Source organism: Gymnodraco acuticeps, unplaced genomic scaffold (genome assembly GCF_902827175.1).
Source record: "Gymnodraco acuticeps unplaced genomic scaffold, fGymAcu1.1, whole genome shotgun sequence".
Classification (NCBI taxonomy): domain Eukaryota; kingdom Metazoa; phylum Chordata; class Actinopteri; order Perciformes; family Bathydraconidae; genus Gymnodraco; species Gymnodraco acuticeps.
This window is the reverse complement of record NW_022989903.1, coordinates 353,957-361,067: the sequence shown is the minus strand read 5'-3', so window position 1 is coordinate 361,067 and position 7,111 is coordinate 353,957.

The following is a 7,111-nucleotide window of genomic DNA, read 5'->3' as shown; positions in this document are numbered from 1 at the left end:
TGAATGTTTATTTCTTATCCATCTATATTCTTCTACTCCACCACATATCAGACAGACACAACTGGACTAAGTACTAACTCTTAAAGTTATTGTCCTGGCTTCCTTCCTTGTCTTTCCATCAAGCCACTAGACGCCTTAAACAGACAGTTCTAACTTGTTTCTTTCCTTTAAATTACTCACAGTTTGAAGTGTTGCTTGGCCTCCGATGGTTTAGAAGATGTTGCGATGTGTTTGCTCAAAATAAAATAACACATTTTTGCACATGCAATAAAGAGAAAGAAAATAGGCCTTTACAATATTCAAAAGAAATAGGCAAAACTCAAATAACATAACAAACAACTTAGGTATTCTTTCTTTCTTGATAATGCTTATATAACTTCGTAACTTAAAGGGTACTTGTATGATTTGTATGGATAGATATAGATATACTTTTTTATTAATCCCTGTGGGGAAATTGTTTCTCTGCATTTGACCCATCCTAGTGTTAAGAGCAGTGTGCTCCCATTTTGAACAGCGCCCGGGGAGCAGTGTAGGCAATGGTGCCTTGCTCAGGGTCACCTCGGTAGCACTTGGTCTTGCCAGGACTTGAACTGGTGACCTTCCAGTTGCCAAGCCAAGTCCCTATCGACTTCGCCACCACCGCCCTTGATGTACGTGTACGGTTAAAAACTGTTCCTCGACGGCGTCTCAACAGGTTGCCCATCACTGTGGCTTTAGCACAGGTGCCGTGGGAAATGTAGTCCTTTATAGTGCGTTGACTACAGACGTCACAATTAGGTGGCCTTTCTTATAAAAATCAAAATACTGGCTCAAACAATTATAATACTACATTATACCGAATAAATGATAACTAAATATTATTGGATGACAAGTATTGATTCATAAATGTGTTCATCACTGGTAAAGAAAAACATAAATATATTAGTTTATTAAACTGTCAGACAAATCAAGTGGAGTAAAAATAACAATATTTCCTGTGTAAATTAGCAGAAATGGAAATAATAGAATAAAATATGATCCAGAAAGTCACGTTTTTGAAGGATTTCTATCATATTGAACAAATAAGTTTAGTCTGGTTTGTGTGAATGTTTGGTCGCACAGGGAGAGGATGGAGGTTTCTCATTACATCAAAAAGAGAGCCTGTGTGTGGCAGGATCAGGTTTTTGGACGTCAGATCAGATAGTTTTGTCTCGCAGCTTGTAGCTTCTTGTCTGAACCTGCAGGAAACACTGCGGGTATTGTATCTGAGCCTGTCAGGCAGCGCTCAGGTTACAGTAACATAATGGAGAGCGGAGTATCTCCAGAGGGCATCGAACATGTGACTGTGGGACAGAAATAATAAAGCTGCTGTGGGAACATGGTCCTCATTTCAACCGCTAATTAAAGAGCTTTACATAACTACAAAGGAAAGTTATGTTCTGGAAAAAGATATCCATCAGACTATTATTATGGTGTTTTAGCCTTGGTTTGGTCCAGAAATTACCCCATGTTTGGTCTGATAACTTGTGGTGTTTTAACTTTGGTTTGGTCTGATAACTTGTGGTGTTTTAACTTTGGTTTGGTCTGATAACTTGTGGTGTTTTAACTTTGGTTTGGTCTGATAACTTGTGGTGTTTTAACTTTGGTTTGGTCTGATAACTTGTGGTGTTTTAACTTTGGTTTGGTCTGATAACTTGTGGTGTTTTAACTTTGGTTTGGTCTGATAACTTAAGGTGTTTTAACTTTGGTTTGGTCTGATAACTTAAGGTGTTTTAACTTTGGTTTGGTCTGATAACTTGTGGTGTTTTAACTTTGGTTTGGTCTGATAACTTAAGGTGTTTTAACTTTGGTTTGGTCTGATAACTTGTGGTGTTTTAACTTTGGTTTGGTCTGATAACTTAAGGTGTTTTAACTTTGGTTTGGTCTGATAACTTGTGGTGTTTTAACTTTGGTTTGGTCTGATAACTTGTGGTGTTTTAACTTTGGTTTGGTCTGATAACTTAAGGTGTTTTAACTTTGGTTTGGTCTGATAACTTAAGGTGTTTTAACCTTGGTTTGGTCCAATTACTTATGGTGTTTCAGCCTTGGTTTGGTCCAATAGTTTATAGTGTTTTAACCTTGGTTTAGACCAATAGTTTATGGTGTTACAGTCTTGGTTTAGTCCAATAGTTTATGGTGTTACAGTCTTGGTTTAGTCCAATAGTTTATGGTGGTACAGTCTTGGTTTAGTCCAATAGTTTCTAGTGTTTCAGTCTTGGTTTGGTCCGATTACTTATGGTGTTTTCAGTCTTGGTTTGGTCCAATAGTTTATGGTGTTTTAACCTTGGTTTAGTCCAATAGTTTATGGTGTTTTAACCTTGGTTTAGTCCAATAGTTTATGGTTTTTCAGTCTTGGTTTAGTCCAATAGTTTCTGGTGCTTTAACCTTGGTTTAGTCCAATAGTTTATGGTGTTTTAACCTTGGTTTAGTCCAATAGTTTATGGTGTTACAGTCTTGGTTTGGTCCAAGAGTTTCTGGTGCTTTAACCTTGGTTTAGTCCAATAGTTTATGGTGTTCCAGTCTTGGTTTGGTCCAAGAGTTTCTAGTGTTTCAGTCTTGGTTTGGTCCGATTACTTATGGTGTTTTAAGCCTTGGTTTGGTCCAATAGTTTCTGGTGTTTAAGCCTTGGTTTGGTCCAGTAGTTTCTGGTGTTACAGTCTTGGTTTAGTGCAGCATTTTCTGTTTTTTTTAGTCCTGTTTTTTCAGGCTTTTGCCCTGGTTTGGACCAGAAAACTTCCCTGGTTTGATCCAATATTCTCTAGTGTTTTAGCCTTGGATTGGTCCAGAATTATCTGGTGTTGCAGTCCTGGTTTTTTTTAGGCTTTTGCCATGGTTTGGTCTAACGAGTTAGGACCAACATTCACTGCTGCAGACTTGACTTAGTCCCATATTCTCCGGTGTTTTAGGCCTAGTTTTTATGAAACTTTAGCCCTGGTTTGTTCCAGAATTAAAACCTGGTTTGGTCCAATAATCTCTGGTCTTTTAGCCCTGATTTGTTAGAGAATTTAGCCCTGGATTGTTTCAATAATCTCTGCGTTTTAGCCCTGGGTTGGTCCAGCTTTCAGCCTTATTTCAGTCCTTCATTCTCTGGTGTTTCGTCCTTGTTTATTTCCGCCATACAGTCGTTTAGTCCAGAAAATTGGTTCAATATTTTCTCATCTGTTGTTTCTTGTTTGGTCCGGTATTATCTGGTGTTTTTGTCACGCTTTTGTCCACAATTTAGTGCAACTTTGACCAAGTATTGCCTGGTGTTTTGCTCTGCTTTGGTCCAGCCCTTTTGAGTTCAGTAATGTATGATGTCTGAATCCTGGCTTGGTCCAGCCCCTTTTGGTTCAACAAATCAAAGTGTGTTTACAACCTGTACAGATTAAAACAGCCTCAGGCCTCTCAGGTGATGAAAACCTCCCCGAAAACACAATCAACATCATTTAATTACAGTGCAGACAAACCAGATGACCGAAAGCAAACATAGAATCTGAACATGTATGAACGATATGGATCCTGGTGTACCGCATACTAAGAATACATAAAGGAGGTCCTTCAGCAGATCTGAACTTTAATCCGTCAGCAGGTCACTCCTTCAGTGTTTCTGTCAGGACTCGTGACGGACGACCTCGACCCGTCCCCGTCATCACGGACCGGATCTAATCCACCGACCTTCAGAGACCTGGGCAGATTAAACCGTAAATCACAACAGCGAGGCATGCTGGGAGATGTGAAGGGGGTGGAAATATATTCACAGATTCACACTGCAGCTGCTGGACGGGATAACTAGTGAACAACATGTCAGAAGAAACAACGTGAGAATCTTTCCGTGAGACACCTGTTCAGATTCTGTCTGTGCAACGGCCAATTAGATGTATCTAGGATGAAAGGAAGGGAGGAAGCATGGAAGGAAGGGAGGAAATAAAGAAGGAAGGAACAAAAAGGAACAGGGGGGAGAAGGGAGCAAGAGATGAGGGAAGGATGTAGGGGAAAATGGAAGGAAGGAGGGAACAGAAGATGGGAGAAAGGGAAGGGATGGAGTTAAGGATGGACAGATATAAAAGTAAGGAACCAAGTGTAGGGTAGGTTGTAATAAGGGAAGAACAGTAAGGAAAGGAGAGGTAGAAAGGATGGAAGAAACAAGCATGAAGTGGATAAAGGAAGATGAGTGAAAATAAGTCAGAAAGGGAATGAAAGCAAGGGAAAGAAGATGGGGGAAAAGTATGAAGCGGAAGGACCAGAAGAATGAGAGGAAGGAAAGGGAGGAAGTAATTAGGGAAGGACAGGAAAAAGGAAGGAAGGAAGAAGGACAGGAAGAAGATTTAGGTACCTTTATAGTATTGTACTTAAAGTACCTACAAATTGTAAGGTTAGATATTTAGTTACTTCCTGTTGAAATTCAAATGTTACAATAATCTGCTCGGTTCAGTTTAAATGATGATAATGAAGCTTATGATGGGATGAAGATGATGAAGATGATAGTGCTGATAAAGTGATGATGATAATGAAGATGAAGATGATGTTGATAAATGAAGATGATAAAGAAATAGAACAAGAAGATGGGGATGATGAAGATGAAGGAATTGAATATGATGGTGATGATGAAGATGATGGTCAAAATGAAGATGATGAAGATGAAGATGATGGTCAAAAGGAAGATGATGAAGATGATGGTGATAATGAAGATGAAGATGATGGTCAAAATGAAGAAGATGAAGATGAAGATGATGGTCAAAATGAAGAAGATGAAGATGATGTTGATAAATGAAGATGATAAAGAAATAGAACAAGAAGATGGGGATGATGAAGATGAAGGAATTGAATATGATGGTGATGATGAAGATGATGGTCAAAATGAAGATGATGAAGATGAAGATGATGGTCAAAATGAAGAAGATGAAGATGATGTTGATAAATGAAGATGATAAAGAAATAGAACAAGAAGATGATGATGATGATGAAGATGATAGTGATAATAAAGTGATGATGATAAAGAAAATGGTGATAATGAAGATGACGAAGATGATGATGAAGGAATTGAATATGATGGTGATGATGAAGATGATGGTCCAAAGGAAGACGAAGATGAGGGTGAATCCGCTGGTCCCTCGGCCAGCTGTGAGGGACACAGCGCTCTCTCCATTAGAGTGATGAGTGATGATGTGAGCGCTGAAGGGTCCAGAGGTCAGTGAACGCACCGCCCGTCAGCGTCACGCTATCCTTCAGCTAACTCGGTTAGCATGCACTTTGCTAATGGTGTTAGCGGAGAGGCGGAGCAGAAAGCCCTCGTTCAGCAGGATGTTTCCAGCTGATCGACCTCCATCAGGACCGCGCCCCGATGCTGCGTTCAGGTCACACGGGAATAATCATCGCCGTGATTCAGCAAACTCTGAAGGGAAACTTAAAGTGTTTTCAATCATTAAGAAAAACTCAATTATACGGAGCTCCATTAGGGCCCAAAATAACTGCTGTGTTCATCCAACGTGATGCTTTCAGGAAGCTCGGCTAAAAATACAGACGGAAGAGGCTGTAGGGGAAGATTCATTTATTTATTACCGAGCTAGAATAACATCGCAAAGTAGACGTCAGAAACTTTATTCTGTGCATTGCATGTGTCACAGTGATGGATGGAAGACATGGTTATGCTTTAACAACAAGATGAAATCAGAATCTGAAGTTCATTTATATCACTTTGTTATATTATAGATTACATGTCACTTGTTAGACGCTTTTACCCAATTGATTGGTGATTGATTATTGATTGGTTGCTTGGTTGATTGATTGAACCAGTGCTCCACTGAACCACAGCTTCCCCTATGTAATCCTAAATGACAAAAACAAAAGGGTTGCTGGATTTTCAAGGAACTGCAGAAGTTCATAGTCTTGATTTTGTCCATTTATCACATTCCTGTATAAAAGACATTCTCACTAGATAAACTAAAATGTAGTGAAATTATGAAATCTAAGTCATAATTATGCTATAATAATCACAATATGGTTAAATGTCAAGTTGGTTTTCACATAAAAGGAATATTAAGTCTTGTGTTTTGGTGAATGTCACACTAAATAAGAGAAAAGGACACTTTAAAAGAGCAACAATCATGAAAACTACCATCAAAATATGAAACAATAATACAAGAATATATCCAATATATCAGAACTTAAGAAAATAAATATGAAAATATGCAACATTTCTCAGCGAAAAGCATAAAGATAACCTGCAATGCAGACAGAGATACACTTTAAATATAAAACAGTAGAAGAAGTACTTTCTTACAGCCGTAAAATGTGTAATACAGTGTATAAATACTTTCAATAACTCCCCATCATACAAGTCATGTAAAAATACTCATCATGCAGAATGACCCTTTTAATTAATATACTACTAATATCAGAATAATATTATTTATTTATTTTACTTTTATTGTCATTACACAGTACTTACTATGTAACAAAATGGTTTCTCTGCATTTGACCCATATAGTGTTAGGAGCAGTGGGCTGCCATTATGAACGGCGCCCGGGGATTATTAGTATAAAAACATACTAGATTAAAATCAATGATACATTGTGATTTAATCCGGTTTTTTTTAATATAGTGACAGTTGATTGTGCGTTATTCAGCCCTGAGTAGTGTCTGCAGGTATTCATTTAAGGCAAAATGAGGGGGAAAAGGCATACGAAGCAGTTTTGGATGTGAGCTGCAGGATAAATGCCCTCCCTAAAGTATTCTGAGAGAGCGCCCCCTACAGACTGAACTGATTAGGAGCAGAAATCAGCCCAACACACTTTAATAAGAGGGGAGTGTGTGACGAGGTGTTTTACTTTGTGACAGATCAGCTTGATTGCATAGGCTTCAAACACACACATTTGTCAAACATGTAAATCAAAACTTTATTTTATTAAATGAAAGCTGAATTTTAAATAAGTTGTGATTAAACTTGGATTGATCAGCCAATCAGGAAGCACCGTGGGGAAGTAAATCAGTTAAAACCTCAATACCAGAATCTCAATTAGCTATGTTGATTGCACTTTAGCTCCGGTGTTGATTGTTGTTCTGAAATGAATATTCAGAGACGCAGGAAGTTTGATTAGTTTGTTTCCCCGGA